The sequence below is a fragment of the Lissotriton vulgaris genome, chromosome 7, assembly GCF_964263255.1.
Source record: "Lissotriton vulgaris chromosome 7, aLisVul1.2, whole genome shotgun sequence".
NCBI lineage: Eukaryota > Metazoa > Chordata > Amphibia > Caudata > Salamandridae > Lissotriton > Lissotriton vulgaris.
The window spans coordinates 287,304,723-287,324,578 of NC_141695.1; positions in this window are offsets into that span (position 1 = coordinate 287,304,723).

Genomic DNA, 19,856 nt, shown 5'->3' on the forward strand with positions numbered 1-19,856 from the left:
AGATTTAAAAACTGCATTTGATGTAATACCCCGTGCCAAATTATGGGACGTTTTATTGGACATGGGTTTCCCATCCTATTTGCTACAATTTATTATCAAACTCCACGAGGGTACCTATGCTAGGATACGATGGGGGACGCAGGGACAACTCACAAAGCGTATCCCTGTTAACAGAGGGGTGCGGCAGGGGTGCGTGATGGCCCCCACTTTGTTCTCCCTCTTCATAAATGGGTTGGTGAAACATCTGCAAGAGATACCGGCAGATGCCCCCATTATGGCCGGGGAGAAAACACCATCGCTCCTCTTTGCCGACGACACCCTTCTGTTATCAAAAACCCCCAAGGGCCTCCAAACTCTCCTTGACCAGTTTAGTGCCTTTTGTCAGGAACGGGGACTTACAATAAACACTGCAAAAACCAAACTAATGGTCATGACCGCCAAGAGAAACCACAGGAATATACACCTGACTTTGAATGGATCTCCCCTTGAGGTGGTCGAAGAGTTTGATTACCTTGGTGTTAGAATTAATAATAATATGAAATGGGAACCCCATATAAGTAAAATGATTTTAAACCTTAAAAGAGTTTCCGGCACTATTCTAAAAAAACAGCGTCTCTCAGTGAGCAGGCCAATTGCCCCTGCCTTGTCAGTTTATGAGGGGAAAGCAATAGCCTCAGCGGTTTATGGCTCAGAAATATGGGGCATCGAGAACATCAATAATCATGTCCTAACTGAGAATAAGTTCATGAGGGACTTGGTTTCACTACCAACTTCTACCCCATTAAAACCATTATTTGCAGATCTAGGTAGGAGGTCCATTCTGGACATTGTTCAGCTTCGTCCCCTCCTATATTGGGTACGTTTGAGGAGGACTCCCGAATTAGCTAATTATGCTTTAGTGTTGGATGAAATGTTAAAATTAAACACTTCAGGTAAAATCAAGTGGCTAAATGTCTTAAAACAACTTGTAGCTAGCGTGGGTTTATGCGATGCATGGGCCTCCCAATCCCCTCCACCAAAACAAATGGTAAAAAAACCATACTGGGACTGGATTGAGGCCAAGGCTTTACAGAACTCAAATTGGGGACAATTAACTGAGAATTTTTTGACCCATAAGTGTAATATAAAGCTAGAATTGTGGGGATTCCTCGGGATAGGACACTTTATCTGAAATTTAGACATGGAACATTGCCCCTTAAAAATTTCACGTCTAGATGGAGTAGAAGGAGGGAAGAGGATACAAAGTGCCCAGGCTGTACAAACCCTGAAGAATCATTAGGCCACTTCTTTTTTGCCTGTAAAGCATATACCCTACCTAGGAACAAATGGCTAAAACCTGTATTAAAGAATCTTGGAGTCAGGGATCACAAATCAGCATTACGTATCCTCATCTCCAACACCTCTTGTATGGTTACTATTTGTGGGGTTGCAAAGTTTCTATCATGTGCCTGGATCATTAGGTTAAAGTTGTTAAATAATGTTTCTTCAGTCAACATTCCTACATGATTTGTATATGTATTCTTTTAAATGATGAAATGGTTTTTATATTTACGTGTGTATTGTATGTTTGTACTTTTTATGATACATGTGTCGAATAAAAGTATAATGACTGACTGACTGTAATCCAAATGTGATTAAGTGAGATGTGATTTAAAAAAGGACTAGTTCAACCAAAAACAAACTTTATTTTCGGTGAACTGTGCACTACTAAAACAGTGTAGTGAATGATGCACAAACTGGCTAGATTTGACCAGACGCATCAATAGTGGAAAGGAAAAAAGGTGGTCAACATGTTTCTGCCTCTGATTGCTAATTGCGTGGTTTTCGTCAGGACCAAAGAATCAAAAAGGTACCACGGCGGCATGAGCTCGCTAAGGCGCACCCTAACCTGTGGCGTCTGGAACCAGTATCACTTACGGTGCATAGTCAAGGCTTCAACATTTTTGAAAGCCACGTTTCTTTAGAGTTTCCAATAAAAATACCCCATGGGTCCTGGTGGGGGGCGCAAACTTGTAGTCACACTTAAGCCAAAGTTCACCGCCCGTAGTCGACCTCCGGGGTCCTGAGACAGGGATTATGGAGGTTGACTACGGGTGCGGAAGTTTGGCATAAGATTATGTCTGAGGGTATCTCTGTCCATGGAATGTATGACACTGCCATTAATACATGGGTATCCTATCATGCAACTATTAACTTCATTCTCTGTTGATGATCTATTGATAAAACAAATAGGCTTCAATGAACCTAGGTGATAGAAAGGAACTCAAGGTATTAATCGTTGTGTGTGCTGCCACTTCAAAGTGCGTAGGTATTACATCAACATTAATGTATTTGTTTTTTGTCTCCTTGTTTCTTTTCAGAACATATTTGCAGTTGTTAGTTTATTTTAAATGTAATTCTGTCAGTCTTGAACTTCATCCCCATAGTTATGAGTTTCACAATCATTCAAATTCACTTTGATTCGTGCATTCAAATATTTGACTTTTGGAAAGCTATGTTTGTGTGTTAGACATTTTCATTGGGTTATTTTCCAATTTAGTCCAAATGAGTAATCAATATTTAATGTATCTGCACATCAGTATCCATTTTCCACCAATAATGTGAACATGGAGCTTTTTTAAGGCTGCTGTGGAAAGTACTTTTCTGACTTTAAAAGTGCACAAAATGCAGTGGAATGTTACCGAACATCCCCATAAGTGTATTACTTCAGTCACTATTGGATTGTCAAAGTGGTCATTAGAAAATTAGCTTCAATAACAACTAAGATTTTTCCTATCCTTGTATAGTGCATTGGAAGATTTTCTACCCCTAAATGAGTCTCTTGTTCGTTTCTGTGTTTTGAGCTTATGTCTGATGATATTAGAAGTTGTTGCAATCAAGTTGTAATATGCCCCAGATACCCATACATTCAGGACTCACAGCATGGGTATATCTGTAGTAGGAGGTCAACACCTCTTTTCTATTTTTGTCTGTGTACAAGAAGCATACAAGGTCTTACTGCAAATTAGAATATCTTAGCTGTCAAGGAATGGACTCTGAAAGGTGTTGAGATCTCTTAACGGGTGGAGGGAACTTGTCTGAAATCAAAGATTTACACATGATTTGCTAGAACGTTGCCCCTCCCCGACATAACCAGCAAATGAAACGATAATAAAATAGGTTTTAAACCCGTTTTATTATTGATGTATTTTAATCTACTGGACCCGACCACCAGGACTCTGACGAGTCTTGGGGGTGGGTCCAGGGATAACACTGCTGATGGGGGAGTGGTAGAGACTCCATTTACTATACATGAGAATTTAGCCAGCTGTCTCAGGCCAGCCAAACTCTTATTTTCAGTGAAGCTCTCTCCAGCCCCAGCTGCGTTGCTGGGGGTGGAGAGAGCAGACACAGGCACCCAGTCTGCCTGGGAGTCCAAGTTGCCGGCGCTCAGGCCAGTCCTGACGTCACTTTCATGCAGTGTCAGGATTGGCCGCAGTGCAGTCTGGGAGCCTGTGCCCAGATGCAAGAAGAGCCTGATGCAGCAGGAGATGGTGACGGCCTTAAGGTAAGTATTTTATTTTTATTTTTTTTGTCCCCCAACCCCCTACCCACCTCCCTCTTTACCACACTCCTCCGGCAAGGCCTGCCCCGTCACTTTGGCAGAGGACTGGCTACTACTCGGTTAAATATGCTGGTCCATTCCTTTCACTCAGGCAGCAGGGCAGCAGTGCACAGGGCAACAGAGCAGCAGTGCCTTTTGCAGAGCAGCACAGCAGTCATTATGAGTCTTTCAAAGGTCCTGAGGTGTATTGAAGAGTGAGGCCCGAGAGACCATTATTTATATCTGGGGCCAGTTTTGAAGTAGGAGAAGGTTCTGAAGGTTTCTGCCTCCAGCAGTGCTTGGAATTTCCTGCCTCCCAGCTTGACCAAGGACATAAAATAGTCAAACCTAGTGTCAAACCATTTCTGAGTGTGCTCAGGCAGAGGCTTTCTGATGTGCAAGTGTAGTAGTTGATAGCTCCTCCCCATCATCGAGTCAGAGATGACCCATCCTGCCAACACCTATTCATCCTTGTCTTACTGGGTAAAATACACAAAGACCAACTGTCAGCTATACCTACTCATTTGACCCAGGACACAGGTTGCAGATACCCCATGGTTAGGACAGTGTAGATGCCAACTTTCTAAAAGTAGAAGTTTCAGAATTGTGACTTAAAATAAGACTTTACCATTAAAGAGGGTTTTAAATTACAATTCTTCAGTCATCAAACTCAGTATTCCTGCTTCTGCTTGACTCTAATTGAAAGTTATAATGTATTAAATGTAATGAGGTTGCCTTATATTATCCTGTGGGACATGTAGGTCATGCAGTAGTAAAAAATGAATGTAATAGGTTTTCACTACTAGGACATGTAAATGTTAAAAGTATATATCCAACTTCATAAATACTCTGCCCTATAGGCTGTTTAAGCCCTACACTAGGGGTGATTTATATGTATTAAAGAGGAAGGTTTAGGTCTGGCAAAAGGTTTATTTTGCCAGGCAAAAACGGCAGTTTAAAACTGCACACACAAGCAGCAATGGCAGGCCGAGACATGTTTAAAAGGCCACCTAAGTGTGGGCCACGATAGGTGCTACATGCATACCAGTAGCATTTAATTTAAAGGCTCTGGGTACCACTTTTCTAGGGACTTACAAATAACTTAAATCTGTCAATTTGGTGTAAGCCAATTTACCATTTTCAAAGGAGAGCGCACAAGCACTTAAGCACTTGTTAGCAGTAGTAAAGTGCGCAGAGTGCTAAAAGTCAACAAAAATGGGTTCAGAAAACAGGAGAATGAAAGCAAAACGTTTTGGGAGGATTCTGCTGAAAAGGTCAAGTCCAACAATGTGCATGCCCCATCCTATTCTTGTAGTTTAGGCTGAATTTGATGTTGGCTACGCCTTGAAAGGTGCTATGAACCCCTTTTGTGAATTCATTGATTGTATCCCGATATGATGATGACCCATTAAGGCCCACAGGAACTTTATGCCATCTGTCCCAAAGATCCCTCAGAGGGTGTGCTAAGTGTTTACTACCTCAGAGGAGGAAGCCCCCTTCAGTGCATGTGAATAAAACGTATATCCGAGCCATATTTAGAAGTATATAGTATAAACGTAGGAATGAAATGCATATCGTAACATGAAGTTGACACTTATAGCATAAAGCTAACCGATATAATCAAAAGTAATATAAGAAATGTAACTGTATTCACTTTAGAGCATGTATTAGATTTAGAAGGCCCGTATACGTAATGGGCTAATATAAGAAATGTGTAGAAACGCTTACGAAATGTAGAACGTGCGAAGTAGAATTCATGTACGTGTGTAACTTTAAACGGAGAAACGGCGTGAAATGTAACATGGAGAAATGTGCAGAGAACATACACGGCGATGTGACAAATGAGAATATAAAGTTATACTTTATGTAATTTATATTCTATGTACAATATATTCACTTATACGTAAAGGATTTGCTAAATGCGATTGTATATAAATGTGTGTTAAAGGTTATAATGTATAGAAGGCTTCTTGTAAGAATGTTAGAAGGGTTTAGGTCATTTGTGATTTTAACCTGACTGACCAAGGGTTCGCAGGAGGCTAGTCCGCTGTTTGTAATTTAGTGGGCTCACAGGAGTCGTGACTAGCCTTGCTGTGAACGTGAGAGCCAAGGAGTCTAGTTCTTGTTAGATTTAAGGTGACAATGTCGGACAAAGGTTATTGCCTAAACGTGAGAGGAGACACTTGGAATTTGAGTCTTGTTTTGAAATGACCATTCACAGGACCAAGAAAGGTTATATACATAGTCATAAAGATTAAAGTTCTGCTAAGGTTATAAACTTTTGATCTGAAAGTGTCAAATGAAGTCACCAACGAGAAGACGAAGATGGCGTCTAAAGAAGAAAGGTCAACTTAACGGACGACGCGAAAGAGACGAAGCAAGGAAAAAGCTAGAAGATGACCTCACGGGGGAAGTCCGTGGTGGGCGTCGAAGGGGCGTTCCACCCACACTGTGATTGTGTATTTTAGGGACAGCACCCCGGGGATAAGATAGCAAATTGCTCAGAGCGAGAACAGAGAGAAGGGCTCAGAGTAGATGACTTGAGCAGATGCGCTGAGAGAGATCAGAGCGCAAGAGAGCAGTAGGCCGAGGACCCTTAGAGAGCGGATGGGTAGGCAGCGAGGGTACTGCTTTTTAAACTTAAGTTACCTTTAGAGGCTAAGAGAGTTTGAACTTCTTTGGGAGTCAAACTGCTGACACCTTTTTAGGTTAGGAACTTGCGAAGTAGGGATGTCACTTAGTATAGAGTAGGGACAGATTTAACTTGATTAATTTTTCTCTTTCTGTAGATGACGCAAAGGAACCACTTCATACCGATGCTTTTAATTTGCTGATTCTTGAACTGACTTTAATTGTATTCTTTTGTATACTTATTGAATCTTATCCTGAGAGGATTGTATATGCACTTAATTCTGATTTATATAAAACTTTTAAACTTCATCAGTTGTCAGTGGTTCTTCAGAGTGGCGTCAGTTTATGGGGTTTATCTAACCTATGCGGGGTTTGTCTTTTACTCAATGACAGATAAAAATAGATCCAAAATTTACGAATGAGATAAGTTATTAAATTGATCATAAATTGATATTAAAATCTCATTCCCCGCAGTTGGTAGCAGAGGATGGTTTTCTTCTTGAGGAAGACCACCTAGGTCAGGTTTAGTTTACCCCAAGGTCCCTAGTCATCGACGACCAGAAGAAGAATCCCAGCCGAAGACGGTGCTGACGGTGTGTCGAGAGAAAAGCAGCAGAGTCGGTCGAGAGTGAGTATAAGGGTCATGCGTTGTAAGATTGCGGTATTTTATGTTGGTCTTGTGTTGTAATGTCAAGCGGAGTTGAATGCCTGTAGTGTGATTGAGGGAAGGTTGTGAGCGCGCGCAACCGGATGAAATCTTAAGCTCCAGGGAAGGACTTAAGTGGTTTGGGTGTATCGAACACCCAGAGTAATTTGTCTACCATTGAAAGGGGGTCATGAGGTACCATTGATCGCCCGACAGACCGATGATAGGGGGAGCGTAAGAGTGAGTGTATGAGTAACGAACGCTGGTCGTACGTTTACTGTGTGTAAGTAACCTATCAGTTGAGGCGATTGTCTGACCGTAAGAGGGAAGACGTTTCGCCAGTTAAGGTAGCAATTACAGTTAGACTGTGGCCGTACAGTCAGAGGAAAGTGATCGCTTGGACGGAAGTAGTCATTTTTCGGTGTATGAATGAAAACGCATGCGAGATCGTGAGACGAGTTGAGAAAGAAGGAGAACTGCTGCAGAGGGAACGAGTGACGTCAGCATAGAATCGCGCTGAGATTGGTTAGTTTGTCATACGTCAGCGTAGAGCCGCGCTGAGATTGGTCGGTCAGCGTAGAGTCGCGCTGGGATAGGCCGATTAGCGAAGAGCCGCGTAGGGATTGGTTGGTTTGTCATCGGGACGTAAACAAGGAAGAGAAAGAGGAAAATTGTAGATTGTCGAAAATGAAGTGTTTTAAGAGTTTAAGGGCGATCTTCAAGAGAGATAGAAGAAACTTATATGCCGGAGAAGAAGCTCCACCAGAAGGCACACCAGCTTATCATATGGCAGTAAATGTAGGCTTACACTCGATACTATGGATCTCCGAGTGGAATAAGCTAACTGAAGGGAATAAGGAACTGACGTTTCCGAGATTCGGAACGTTTAAGCTAGACGTGTTGAACGAACTGAAAGCGGTAATGCTTGCAACAAGACCTCTACCGAGGCCAACACAGTTTGAAGCCCTTAGTGCATGGTTTAGAGCAGCACACGAAAAGAGCGTGAAGAGGCGCCAAGAAAGAGTGAGACGATCAGTAAAGGCAGTGCAGGATGCTAAATGGGACGAGGAAGCTAAAAAGTGGAGGGTACAAAAGATAGAAGCAGACAAACTGTATCCGATGCTAGAAGTTACGGGAGAAAAGAAACCTCTAGAGGAAGATGAGGAAAGCGAGACAGAAGAGGATCTGATAGAGAGGCTATTAACAGATAGACCACCTCCGTACAGCGGAGGGGCCGCAAGTCCCATATTACAACAAGAGGACGGAGCTAGATGGGGGGAATATAAATCGATCCCAGTAACAGAGTGGGATACCAAGAAAGATGAGGAAATACCTCAATCTAGTTCCGAACAGAGAGTAGTGGGAAGATTCGTGGTTCAGAAGATGCCAGAAACGCAACATGCAAGGTCGTACCAAATGCCAGACGCTTTACAGGTACCTATTACCATAGGCCCTATTGTGTCAATCTACAACCCAGAAGGGGTCCAGCAGGAGGAACAGGCACGATGGGACAGGGAAAGGGCAGAGATGGAGAATAGGAATACCATGATAAATCCTCAGAGGCAGATACTAGCACCGATGAGTCGGAGTACCCCATTAGATGCCGCAACAGGTCCCTGGGTAGAACAGGGGGGTCAAAGAGGGCCAATGGACTTAAGGGGACCAAAACCCAAATCCTATAAGGAATTAAGGGAATACCTGAAAGAATGGGATACTGCCGAAGAGATTCAGAATAAAAGTTTAGAAACAGGAGCAGAGTGGAGAGACCAGGATAACAGGATCCTCTCTCATTGTGGAGCTGGCGAAAGCAGCCCGGAGTGGGAGAGAGGGAGCCAGGAAAGCAGAGGAAATAATTGTCCTACTATCAGCGGCAATAGGCAAATGTGTGACGACAGGAGTGCAGGGTGTGGCGAAGTGCCTCGCGTCACCTTTAGTGAGGGGGAACGAAGGACGCAGGAGTACCGAAATACTTTCAGATGCACTCACCATACCCCGGGTGAAACAGTGCAACATTGGAATCACGGGAACATGGAGAGTCGCGAAGGGTCTCGCCATGCATCCGGTGATCGCGAGCGACGTCATGAGAATATAGGGAGTCGCGAAACGTCTCGCCATACTTCTGGTGATCAGGATCGAGATCACGGGAGCTGGAGGGCCATGAAGGACCTTATCGTTTATTGAGCGACACCAGACAGCAAGCGAGTTACAGTGGTTCTGAACAGAACGGTGGATCCTATCTCGTATCTGGAGAAACCGAGCCGAAAAGGCGGAATGTAGGGATGGGGGATGGAGCATTGTTCCACCACACCCCACGGGAAGATGGAAAGGCTTGGGATCTAGAGAGGTGGGAACAAAGAGATGGAAGAAAAACTCCTCATAACTCACCTGTGTTTAGGCGTAGGGCGCATAGTGGAGGTGAGAGGGGTGTGAGCGAACCACCTAGGACTGACATACTGAGAGCTGAAATAAAAGCAAGACGGATTGATGTAATGAGTTTAAAATCAGACTTGGACGAAATAATAGACGGCACAGTGGCAATAGAGAGGCTAGAGCTATACGCACCAGATGAAATATTGTTCTTATCCAAGGATGTTACTCGGAAAGCAAGGGCAGCTCATGAAAAACTATCCGAATTAGCAGAAAAGTATATGATAGACATGTCACGAACTAAAGCTTTACAGCCCAATCATAGGCTAAATTGCACAGATCAAGATCTAGATGAACGTAGAACGATTGGACTAAGAGTACACATAAGGGAACTGATCATGTGTATCAGAATATGGAGAGATCTGGATAGATGGGAGGAAAAATGGTCTAAGAGGGGATCTGTCAGAAGAAGTACAATTGTGAAGTCCCCGGATACAGATCTAATGCGAATGGAAGCTTTCCCTTTGCGAGAAATCGCGAACGGAAACTACGTTCATGTACCTTGGAGTAGGGGGGATTTAGCGGCATTCACTAATTCTTTCCCCAAGTTAAGAGAAAACCCCGTAGAGTGGTACAAGCAGGTAGAGAGGTTCGTGAAGATCTCTAAGGTGCTGTGGATCGATTTGAACACTTTGTTCGATATCGTAGTACCCGGAGATTTGTGGACGGCATGCAAACTTAGTATTGAATGGCCCACTTGTGAGCCTCCGAGAGATACCCAGACGAATGGTCCATCAGTTAGAGTCATGGAAAAATACGAGAGAGTAATAACATGGCTAAAAGAGAAAGTGCCAGTGCAAGACATAGACTGGGTTAAGATAGATCGAACAACTCAGGAGCCTAAAGAAACGGTTCACGAGTTCTATGAGAGGCTACTGAAAGCATTTAAACAATACAGTGGGTTAGACGTAATGGATCCTAAGGACATAGGACAGTTTGTGTCGAAGTTCATTCTAGGATTGAGACCAGACATAAGCCTGATGATACAACAGCATTTGATCTGTTGGCAGAACAAACCTTTAGATGAGATTCTGAGGTATGCAAGGTACTGTAGCGATGAAATAGATTCAAAGGCAAAGAAACTCAAGGAAAAACTAATGCTGGTACAAATGCAAGCAGTTGGAAAGGGTGGACAGCGGCAACAGGGAACAGGAACGCAAGCAAAGAAACAGAATAATCAGAGCAGAGATGAGGAAGAAAGACCGAGACCGAGAATGGATATTGCGACACTGAAAAAGACAACGAGGTGCCATCAGTGTAATGAGGTGGGACATTGGAGACGCGAGTGTCCTTACAATGTTGAGACAGGGGAATTAGAACAAGAGGAGGAAGAGGTACAGAACAACGTGGTTAAGGGAGCCGCAGCCCCGAAGGGAAAGTTTATCAAAGGGGGGACTCAGACTCCTCGAGCCCCGTTTCCTCAACCGCCTCGCATCACAAACGGAGGGAAAACTTATAGACAAATGCCATTGTTCGTAGGAGGAGAAGAATGCTACTACGTTGATCCTCTTACAGGGCAACGAGTGAATAGGGAGGAAGACTGTACTCTAGGAGCAGCCCTGGAAGTAGATCAGAGAGGACCATACGTAGAGGCTGAAGTAGCTGGATGTCCTACAACCTTTTTGGTGGATACGGGGGCCACTCGATCCACGCTGAGATCAGCGGTAGTCCCAGGTTTGCCAATATCGGGAGAGACGATTCAGGTGGTAGGAGTCGCAAACAAGAGGATGACGAATCCTCTGACCGAACCAGTGTCAGTAAAGATAGGGAATTACAGTGACGAACATCAGTTTGTGATCTGTGATTCTAGCCCTGTGTGTTTGCTAGGAAGAGATCTGTTGTGTAAACTGAATTGCACAATACATTGCACACCTGAAGGAGTAGAAGTGCAGACCAATGATGAGGATGCCGATTTTGAGGTTGTAAACTCGCAGGAGTGCGTGGAACTATATCCTACCTTAACAGTCGAAGAGCTTCCACAGGATTTGAGGGAGAAAGTGTCAGCTGAGGTGTGGGATTTTACTGGAGAGGAAATAGGATTGATTAAAGGAGTAGAACCAGTAAAGATCTTGGTAAGACTCAATGCCGAATATCCAAGAACACCACAATACAAGTTGACACCAGAGACGATTGCAGGAATAAAGCCTGTGATCGAATCCATGATTAAACAGGGAATACTGAAGGAGATCGTGGGTAGTCCATGTAACTCCCCGATTATGGGTTTGCAGAAGCCTAGTGGAAAATACAGAATAGTGCAGGATCTTCGAAAGATTAATAATATTGTTGTCTCATGTTGTCCAGTGGTACCGAATCCATCAGTGATATTATTTCAGATACCGTTCCAAGCTGAATGGTTTACCGTGATAGATTTGTGCCAGGCTTTCTTTTCGATTCCTTTAGATGAAGAGAGTCAGTATCTTTTCGCTTTTAAGCTGGAAGATCGCGTTTTAACATGGTGTCGTATCCCTCAGGGGTATACAGAAAGCCCATCGATCTTTAACCAGCTACTGAAGAGAAATCTTGAGAGTCTAGTACTGCCCAAGAATTCGGTTCTAGTCCAGTACATAGACGACCTCCTAGTTGCGTCAGAAACTGAGGAAGCTTGCAGAGTAGACACCATAACCTTGCTGAATCACTTGGCCGAGAATGGACACAAGGTGTCTCCAAGTAAATTGCAGTATTGTAAGACTGAAGTGCAATACTTGGGCCATAGGATCGAAAAGGGAAAGCGGAAGGTGTCTCCAGACAGAATAGAGGCGATCATGAAAATGAACGTGCCTACAACACAAAGAGAAGTCAGGATGTTTCTAGGCATGGTCGGTTATTGTCGGCAGTGGATAGCTAACTTCTCACTGAAGGCAAAACCGTTATTACAACTGACGCACAAAGGAGTAAGTGATCCGGTACCATGGGACAAAGATTGTTTGATGGCGTTTTTGCAGCTGAGGGAGGACTTATGTCGCGCCCCGGCTTTAGGAATGCCTGATTACACAAAACCATTTTTGCTTTACTGCTGCGAAAGAGAGGGATGCGCGTTAGCAGTTTTGGCCCAGATACATGGAGATGCGCGTAGGCCAGTTGCGTATTTTTCGGCTACATTAGATCCAGTAGCCGCAGCGTTGCCCGGATGTCTCAAATCCGTAGCTGCAACGGGTGTCAGCATTGAACGTTCTGAAAGCGTGGTAATGGGACATCAGTTAGTGGTGTACGTGCCGCATTCTGTGGAATTGTTAATGACCAGGACTAAGACTCAGCATCTGACAAATAGCAGGCTCACACGCTACGAGCAAGTCATACTGGCTGCCGAGAATGTGACCCTAAAAAGATGCTCCGTCTTGAATCCTGCAACCTTGATGCCACTTCCAAATGAGATCGATGATGAAATTTGTACAGATCATGATTGCCTTGATGTGACTGAACTATGCACCAAACCGAGACCTGATATTGTAGATGAGCCATTGACTGACCCCGACGAAATATTCTTTGTTGATGGTTCATGTGTAAGAGACAATATCGGTCAGCTGAGAGCAGCTTATGCAGTTTGCACAATTACCAGAGTTATAGACGCCGCTTGCCTGGAAGGAGTACACTCCGCTCAGGTAGCTGAAATTGTTGCTTTGACGCGTGCTTGTCTAGCAGGCGACAAACTTCGAGTCACCATATACACCGATAGCCAGTATGGTTTCGGGGTAGTTCATGATTACGGGCAGTTATGGTCTCAAAGAGGTTACATGACCTCCTCGGGTTCTCCCATTAGGAATGGAGAATTCGTGAGACTCTTGTTAGAGGCATTGCAAGGCCCGTCAGCCATTGCAGTTGTCAAATGTGCTGCGCATACGAAAAATTTAGACTTTGTGTCACAAGGTAACCGCTATGCGGATGAAGTAGCGCGTTACTGCGCAGAACAGGGATATTCTCACACTGATGTAAAAGTGGGGGGAATCCAAGAAAGAACTGAATTGACAATGTTGTTAGATACTGTAGATACGTGGGATGAGCTAAGGAGTGTTCAGGAAAATGCACCAGATGATGAGAAAAAGAGTTGGGAAACAGCGGGTTGTATTAGAAGTGAGATGAACTTTTGGATCTCTGCAGATGGGAGAGCAGTTTTACCAAATGAACTTGTTAGTCCAATGGCAAGGAAATTGCATGGATCAGCACACATAGGTAGAGATGCTATGGTGAGAGTATTCAGACAAACGTGGTTCAACCCGAAGTTCAGGGTAGCGGCAGAAGCAGTGTGTCAGAGATGTGCGATCTGTCAGCAGCTAAACGTGGGAAAGAGAACGCCAGTCACGTTGAGTCACATTGGGAGGTCTGGGGGGCCTTTCAATAGAATGCAGCTTGACTTCATAGAAATGCCTAAATGCAATAGACTCAGATACGTTTTAGTGATTGTTTGCATATTTTCTAGATGGGTTGAGGCTTACCCTACACGTAGGTGCGATACACTTACAGTAGCAAAATTGTTACTTAGAGAGTTAATACCGAGGTTTGGGGTGCCATCCTCTTTGGAATCGGACAGAGGAACTCATTTTAACAGCGAAATAGTGAAGATGCTATGTTCAGCTTTGGGTATCGATCAGAAACTACATTGCAGCTATCGACCAGAAGCTTCAGGGATTGTAGAGCAAATCAACAGTACAATCAAGTCCAGACTTGCCAAAGTTTGTTCATCAACATCTCTGAGTTGGCCAGACGCACTTCCAGTGGTTCTTATGAGCATACGTAGCACACCAGATAGAAAAACAGGTCTCTCTCCTCATGAAGTGCTAATGGGGAGAGCCATGAGATTGCCATCGGTTCCGACTGCAGCCCTAGTGAACATCACAGACGATTTGATCTTGGACTACTGTAAGGGACTATCTGATGCCGTTAATTCTGTGTCCCTCCAGGTCCAGGCTGCAGAGGTTCCATCAGCACAAGATTTGTGCCATGACCTGAGTCCGGGGGACTGGGTTTTGGTGAAAAAACACGTCAGGAAGAACTGCTTAGACGTGCGCTGGAGAGGACCGTTTCAAGTCATACTTGTGACGAACACTGCAGTAAAGTGTGGAGGCCTGCCAAACTGGATACATGCCTCACACACCCGAAGAGTGCCAACACCTCTAGAAGAAACAGCTCCTCTCTCGGATGAGAATCCAGCGGAAAGCGGAGAAGCCATAGAGGGGGAAAGCCAAGCTGTGGAGGTGATCGAAGAGGCTGAGACTGAGACGGAACAGGTCGACGAAGGTCAGGACACCAGTGGGACCGAAGTCGCCTCAGGAGAAGAGAGTAATTGGGAGATCGAATCAGATACTGAACAAGCAGAGAGTGACCAAGAGACAAGTCCAAGAACAAGGAGCGGGAGGACAAGGAGTGACGAAGCTAGTTGGCCGGAGAGAAGGAGAAGGCCAAGCTTAAAAGCAGATCAAGAAAGAGCTCTTGTCCCGATCGCTGAGGAATCGGATCAGGAAGAGGAAACTAAAGACTCAGGAACTGAAAGTCCAAGAAGATCGAGAAGGGTACGTGTGCCCTGCAGAAGGTACGCCACCCCAGAGTGGACTTATCTAGCAGATGTCTTGGGGACAGAAATCTGGGAGAGTGAAGAAAGTGAAAGTAATCGATCACGATCCATTTGTGGCAGTGGAGATATGGATGTTGACGTCTGGACTCGAGACTGAGGGGTCACTGACTTTCACACTTCCCATACCCCCATACTTGAGTCAAATTCAAGATCTAGTGCTAAATAGATTACAGTTTCCGACTTTTGGTCATCAAATTCCAGAGGAAGAAGAAAAAGTCATTCGTTTTGAATTATTGGAAATTGTTGTGAAAGCTGCAGGTACAAGAATAATTGTTGATGCATAAAGACTTTTGTATATAAGCTATAAAGAAGAAGATAACCTAGCGCCGAGTGGAAAGAAGAATAAAATTAGGGATTACATTTAGAGGACGGAGAAGGGTTAGGGTTGTCTGTTGCTAAAGAGAAAAAGACATTGGTTGCGAAAAAGAGACTTTTGTTGATAAAGAGCACTTTACAGACTGAGAAAGCAAATAAAGCGAACAAAGACTGGAAAAGAAAAACTTTTTTCGCAAAAGAAGGAGCTACGCTGTTTGATAACATGGAGAACGGCAACCCAAACCGAAAAGCTAGATGCATAGTAGGTACACTAATAGCAGTAGTAATTTTTCTCATAATTACAGTAGTGACAATATCATACATAATAGGACATGAAAGCGATAAAGAAACAGCAGATGTAAAGCCTGTAACGACTTTGAGACCTGCTCTTGTGGGGAAGAACGAGGAGAGCAATGTCACCCGTGAAAAGGCGTTACTGGCAGAGGAAGCTCGTAGATTACACGTAGACGAGTCACAGGGAAACTTTAGGTCAAACGCATATGCTAAACTATTGTACGAGTATATCGATGCCATGGAGGCCAAAGATTGCTATGTTTGTATGCAATTGCCGGCTTCTGTAGACGAAGGCATTAGATATCATCATCTCCCACTGACTTATGGGATAACATGTAGTTTACTGCTTAGTATATTTTATGGTAGGGAAGGATTTGAGTACTACTTTTCAAATTATGATTCGGTACTGCCTGAAGTTCCGAATTATAAACAAATGAATAAGTGGGACTATTATAAGAAGGAGGATAGACTAGCTAAATTCTTTCTTCCTTGGGATACACTAGATACTTCATATGCACGCAGAAATAATCTAACTTGCAAAGTGTCAGAGGTTGAGAAAAAGTTCATAGGACAAGTAGATGACCGATACAGAAGACAGAAGATTCTAAAAATGTCAGGACAGTGGAAAACAGATTGGACCGAAGAAGAAAAGGCACACAAAAAGAAAGGTAGCAATGGTCCAATAGCTTTGGATAGAACGCAGAAAGGAAAGTTATGTTTAACTCGAAGCAAGACATATTATGAGAGTGTATTTGTAGGTGAAGTAAATTGCGAACATGCTTTTAGGTTAGAGTACTATACGAAAGATTTCATGAAAGGGATGCAAGCTATTCCGAATGTGTATTTTGTATGTGGAAGAAATGCCTATGTAAAACTACCTGACAATTGGTATGGTTCGTGTTACTTGGCAATTGTCTTCCCCAAAATATATCATGCAAAGGATTTAGCGATCATAGAAGGAAAGGCTTCGACGAGAGCGAAAAGGGAAGTAGGAGATGCAGAAGTAGTAGGAGATGTATTTGGAGCGATGTTTCCTATGTTAGGTTTAATACTTAACGATGTTAAGATCAGGAGACTAGCTACAGTTGTAGATAGATTGTCTGCAAGTACTGCAAGGTCATTAATGCTAGTAGAAGGCGAGATGCAGTCGATTAGAGCAATGGTTCTTCAGAACCGACTTGCTTTAGATGTACTGCTAGCAAAAGAAGGCGGAGTTTGCAAGGCTTTGAAGGTTCAGGAATGTTGTACTTATATTCCTGATAATTCAAAACCACTTGAGAAAGTCATAAGCAACATTACACAGATTCATCAAGAAATCGAAGATTTATCAAAAATAAATGTTTGGGAAAAAGTAGGTCATGGAGTAGGAAAGGTTGGGAGTTGGTTTGCCAACCTTGGTAAAAGCATAGTATGGTATATATTAAAACCTGTATTGATAGTATTAATTTGCATAATCACATTATTAGGATTAGTGAAACTATATAAATGGTATAGGTCGAACCGGTTACAACGATCCATGAGAGAGCAAGAAAGGAGATTAGCTGCGTTACAAGATCAACAGTACAAAAGCTTAAGAGCTCTCGAAACGATGAAAAGAGGGAATATTGTAACTAGTTCTGTGTAAGGGTGCTATTCAAATTGCATTTAGTGATGACTCCCAGAAGTCATCAAAGGGGGGACCTGAGAGAGCGCAATTTGAATAAAACGTATATCCGAGCCATATTTAGAAGTATATAGTATAAACGTAGGAATGAAATGCATATCGTAACATGAAGTTGACACTTATAGCATAAAGCTAACCGATATAATCAAAAGTAATATAAGAAATGTAACTGTATTCACTTTAGAACATGTATTAGATTTAGAAGGCCCGTATACGTAATGGGCTAATATAAGAAATGTGTAGAAACGCTTACGAAATGTAGAACGTGCAAAGTAGAATTCATGTACGTGTGTAACTTTAAACGGAGAAACGGCGTGAAATGTAACATGGAGAAATGTGCAGAGAACATACACGGCGATGTGACAAATGAGAATATAAAGTTATACTTTATGTAATTTATATTCTATGTACAATATATTCACTTATACGTAAAGGATTTGCTAAATGCGATTGTATATAAATGTGTGTTAAAGGTTATACTGTATAGAAGGCTTCTTGTAAGAATGTTAGAAGGGTTTAGGTCATTTGTGATTTTAACCTGACTGACCAAGGGTTCGCAGGAGGCTAGTCCGCTGTTTGTATTTGAGTCTTGTTTTGAAATGACCATTCACAGGACCAAGAAAGGTTATATACATAGTCATAAAGATTAAAGTTCTGCTGAGGTTATAAACTTTTGATCTGAAAGTGTCAAATGAAGTCACCAACGAGAAGACGAAGATGGCGTCTAAAGAAGAAAGGTCAACTTAACGGACGACGCGAAAGAGACGAAGCAAGGAAAAAGCTAGAAGATGACCTCACGGGGGAAGTCCGTGGTGGGCGTCGAAGGGGCGTTCCACCCACACTGTGATTGTGTATTTTAGGGACAGCACCCCGGGGATAAGATAGCGAATTGCTCAGAGCGAGAACAGAGAGAAGGGCTCAGAGTAGATGACTTGAGCAGATGCGCTGAGAGAGATCAGAGCGCAAGAGAGCAGTAGGCCGAGGACCCTTAGAGAGCGGATGGGTAGGCAGCGAGGGTACTGCTTTTTAAACTTAAGTTACCTTTAGAGGCTAAGAGAGTTTGAACTTCTTTGGGAGTCAAACTGCTGACACCTTTTTAGGTTAGGAACTTGCGAAGTAGGGATGTCACTTAGTATAGAGTAGGGACAGATTTAACTTGATTAATTTTTCTCTTTCTGTAGATGACGCAAAGGAACCACTTCATACCGATGCTTTTAATTTGCTGATTCTTGAACTGACTTTAATTGTATTCTTTTGTATACTTATTGAATCTTATCCTGAGAGGATTGTATATGCACTTAATTCTGATTTATATAAAACTTTTAAACTTCATCAGTTGTCAGTGGTTCTTCAGAGTGGCGTCAGTTTATGGGGTTTATCTAACCTATGCGGGGTTTGTCTTTTACTCAATGACAGATAAAAATCGATCCAAAATTTACGAATGAGATAAGTTATTAAATTGATCATAAATTGATATTAAAATCTCATTCCCCGCACATGCTTCTGTAAAGGGAACTTATACCAAGCAGAAGGATTTTCTCCTGTGCATAGGGACACGTCAACACCGAAAGACGCGCTGTTTGCACTTCAAAGCACTAAAACAAACGCTGAAACAAATATATGCATCAATACAAAAGCAGGGCATTCTGTAAAATAAAGCACTGTTCAATGCACACCAATGAGCAATAAGGGTTTGATTTGGAGTTGGGTGGTAATGGGTAAGTGCTAATTCTGCAGGCGAGTCCAATGGCAGAACTTCCCTACCATGGAATAGTATGGTGTAAGAAATGTTACTGAAGGATTCCCCACCCACAGGAGAACATTCGGCCACAATGCCGCCTTGTGATAAAGGCAACGCCCCTATCACCACCACAACGTCGAGAAAAGTGACGTTGTGGTGGCGATAGGGGCTTGTAAATATGCCCCTGTGTTTATAATATACTGGGAAGAGTAATAGAAAAAGTAAATTGGAAATTTGCATTTGTAATCTCGTCATCGGCCCCTGCTCTGCAGTGTTGCATCCTCAGCACGTTCAGTACTTGGCTTCACTTTAAGAAGAAGCATGAAGTTGTGTGCCCTCGGGAATCCATCCATCATTCAGTTGTCTGTCACTGCTGAGCTCTGCAGGGGCTCCGCAGATGTTCTGCACAGTCAGGCACAGAGCTGGATCTTCCAGCCTCCCCCAGGGCTGGAGGCAGACACCGGTCAGCGATATAAAACATTCATGTTTTAGTTTGAACAGAAAGAAATCAAGATCTTTTGAAGCCGCTTTTGAAGCTGCATTCCTTGTAGTCTGAACTTCAACCAGTGCCCATGCCATGCCATTTATCAGCACAGAAACGTGTGCCTGGCGAAAATGACTCTCGTCACTGTGCAGTATCCTACAGAAACCCAGCCCTCTAGTGGTTTTGTATACAGATCTTGCAGGTTAAAGGGGTGTGAGTATTTTCATTGGCAAACAAAGGGGTGAAGAACAGTGCCCACTCCCCAATACACACATACAAGAGTTAAAAAAATGTTTAAAAAAATCCCCAATAGAAGAACACCGCTACTGGAAACCTATCACAACAATCAGCTGTCACTGAAGAACACATATAACTGATCACATGGACATAGAAATAAATAAAGCTCCCACTCACATCGGAAGACTGCTAAATAAACACACAGGGATGCTTGTTGCACCGCCCAGCACCAACATCAACTGCTTCAGAGCGAGAGAGAGGCTGTACGG